At 46.4% G+C, this 3549-nt stretch overlaps 1 pseudogene; it reads left to right on the top strand.

The window, feature by feature from the left end:
• LOC110307680 overlaps positions 1 to 1616 on the top strand; it is a 25675-nt pseudogene extending 24059 nt beyond the window's left edge.
• Positions 1617 to 3549: the final 1933 nt, after the last annotated feature.

Below are 3549 nucleotides of genomic sequence, written 5' to 3'. Positions count from 1 at the left end.
TCTGTCTCTCTCTCTCACACTCTGTCACCCTGTTTCCCTATCTCTCTGTCTCTGTTTCTTTCCATCTCTGTGTCTCTCTTTCTCTCTCTATCTCTCTTTGCCTCCCTGTCTCTCAGTTTCTATCTCTTTCTGTCTCTGTCTCTATCTTTCTTTCCCTCTATCTCTGTCTGTCTGTCTCTCGCCCCCCCTCTCTCTCTCTCTCTGTGTATGTGTGTGTGTGTGTGTGTGTGTGTGTAGAGGTATGTGTGCAAATGTGAAGACATGTAAACCAGGGATGGTTCACATCTATGTATTCCTCTGTTGGTCTCCACATAGCTTTCCAAATCACATTTATTCTTTAAGAATTTTATATACAAAATGTTTAATCACATCTACCCTCCTTCCCATTTCCCTTTTTTAACTTCTCCTAAATCATCTCTTGCCAGTTTTACATCCTCTTCTCCTTTCAGATAGCCCACTGAGTCCAGTCATTGCTTCTCAGCCCACATATGGCTGCATAAACTGTCCAAGCAGTTATGTCAGGGAGTCCACAGAGCTCTCTTAAACAACATAGGGTATTGGCATTGCACTTGGTTGCCAGCCCTAACACAATTGTTAAAAATACCACAGACTTGGCTTCAGGATAGAAAGAAATAAGTCTCAAACTGACAGACAAATGTCCTCCATGATGGCTAGTTTTCACGGGGCCAGAAGGTGCTATGCAGGCTGCTGGGAGTTTATGCATATGGGCATAAACTGTCAGTGGCCATAAACTCCTCAAAATTGACTCTCTCTCTTTCAAAAGTCAACAACTGTCAATAGCTCCTCAGATAAAGGTGTGGCCTTATAAACCTCTCCCCAGTCCATGCTGGAATTTTGGCTAGCTTGATCTTGTGTGGGTCTTGTTAGGTAACCACAGTTGCCATTGAGCTCATGAGTGTGGTGGTCATTCCCTGTTCATGGGAAAGCATTTCACAGCACCCTCTCCATCTTCCAGCTTTTATGGTCTGTACCCTGGGGTGTTCCCTGAGCCTCCGTAGGGTGCAGAAGCAATCCAGATGCCCCATGTAGAGCTGAACAATCAGAGTCACTTACTCTTAGAGCTTTGGCCAGTTAGGAGTCTTCATTGACCGCAGCCCACTGCAAGAGGAAGCTTCTCTGATCAGAACTGAGAACAGCCTAGGGCTATAGGTATAAACACAAAAGTTTAAAAGACAGCTTGACCAAAGTGCCATGGTCCACCTCACACCGTTTTCTGCAAAGCCTACCACAGAGGCCACCTAAACATACGACTTACTTTGGGTGGCTGCACCAACCGGCCTTTTTACCGCATTGTGACTGCTCACAAGTGTCCCAGGGATGGTGGATTTGTGGAGCAGTTGGGCTCCTATGATCCACTACTGAATAGTCACGGAGAAAAACTAGTTCCCCTCAACCTGGTCCCAATCAGGCATTGGATTGGCTGTGGGGCTAACCTCTCTAAGCCTATGGAGAATCTTCTAGGTCTGTCTGGCTTTTTCCCCCTGCATCCGATGATGATCACCAATGCTGAGAGACTACAGAGGAAGAGAGCACAAGAAGTCCTCTTAGCATCTCAGAAAGCAGAGTCAGAGGCCGAAGAGACAGACGCAAGCTGACTTCAGTGAGCACTGCTGTGGCCGCAAGGTAAAGGGCCTTTAAAACTTGTGCATAGTTTTGTGTTGAGTTTGAGGATCAATAAATGGAATTTTCTTTGAAGGAGGACAAGGAGGACGAGGAGGAGGAGGTGGCAGCTTGACAACATAATCATTTAGCAAAATAACAATAGGTTTATCCCTAGGGCCTGTCTGTGACCTCTCTGCCCATGGATTTCTAACCAAGTTTAAAGCACCAGTAATGAATGCTATCCTGTGAAGCAGGCCTAAAACTCAATTACAAAATCATTGGTTACCTCCATGACAACCATGCCATTATTGTGCCACTGAGCATGTTGCACCTGGTGTAATAGCATAGAGTGTCCCTGACCAGGTAAGATCCTTGATGTCTTTTCTCTCCCAGCAGCCTGAATAGCACTTTCTCACCCCGTGAAAACTAGCCATCATGGAGGACATTTGTCTGTCAGTTTGAGACTTATTTCTTTCTATCCTGAAGCCAAGTCTGTGGTATTTTTAACAATCGTGTTAGGGTGGGCAACCAAGTGTAATGCCAATACCCTATGTTGTTTAAGAGAGCTCTGTGGACTCGCTGACATAACTGCTTGGGAGGTATTCCATCCTAGGCAGGGAGACTTCTGTCTCCTAACCCATGTCTTCTGGGAGCAGCACTGTCCACCCCGTGTGAGGTAACTCCATTCAAACTTCTTCTTAGAAACTGTATTTTGTAGTTAGCTTACAAAGCAGTGGGGACCCCTGGCCCTTTTTCATACAGGCCTCGCATCAGTTAACTCACCCCTTACCCTTTCCCCAATACTTTCTCTTTGTGTGTCCCCAGCTCCACTGGGGACTCCCGGTGGTCTCAGTATTCTCAGTATCCTCCCCTCTTCTTCCGTATCACCTCTGTTACAGCCCCTCCAGTGTGTCTTAGCTGGGTTCAAAATAGTGGGTCTTTGTGGGTCTCCCCACTCTCATGGATCATTGGCTGATTCGGTGCAGAATGGCGGTGGGAACAGAGATTGTGAACAGGGGGTTGGAAGCCCTGTGAGTATGTACAGTACATGAACCACATGGGGACCAGCAGTCAGGATGCAGACCAACTTTACTTGGGTGATTGAAGGCTTTTAAAGTTTTGAGGGGCTGAGAGTAGGGACAGTAGGATGGGCAAAGGTCATTGGCTGGGGGATTGGGGTACCTGAAATGCCTCATTAGCATGAGGACACATTTCGGGAGTCTCAGGTGCTGGCTGAATGGGTTTGGTCAGGAGAAAGGAAATTGATCCTATAAATTAATTAAGACTAGTGACACTCCTCAGGTAGAGGCAAATGTGGGGGCTTAGAACTCCCCAGACAAGGTCAGAGAGGAAGAAACTCTGCTAATGAAGGGACACCTCCATTATGCTGCATGGAGTCCCAGCAGGCTATCTGGTCAACAGCAGAGTTCAACCTTAATTAGCAAGAGTTTTCCCACAGGCCTTTTTGCACACCCTTCAGTTCCTTTACTCACCCACTACTGCCTCACTTATCCCATTCCCCACCCTCCTGGTTTAAACCTTTCCACTCCTTGTATTTCCCTTGATTTTACATATGTTATATCTTCTTCTCCTTCAATAAGCCCCTTACGGTGCTTCTCAAATATCTAATTTCACCTGTTCCCCAAAATTAAACACACAAAACAAAAGATTCAAACCTGGGGACGACACATGAGAGAGAGCATGCACCAGTTTTCTCTTAGGGTCTGGGTAACCTCACTTGGTATAATTTTTTTTCCAGTTTTATTCCTTTACCTGTGGGAAGCCACATGTGCCGTTGCAGAGTGGTGCAGGCTACTGCTGGCCACCACGCATAAGTTTGGGCAAATGACCAATGCTTACTTATGCAGTAAAGTTTTTCACCAAAACACTGCCTGGCCCGGGCATGATAATGAGGCTCTGCAAAGT

The sequence above is a fragment of the Mus caroli genome, chromosome 13 (assembly GCF_900094665.2).
Source record: "Mus caroli chromosome 13, CAROLI_EIJ_v1.1, whole genome shotgun sequence".
NCBI classification, from domain to species: Eukaryota; Metazoa; Chordata; class Mammalia; order Rodentia; family Muridae; genus Mus; species Mus caroli.
This window is presented reverse-complemented; position numbering and strand designations above follow the sequence as displayed.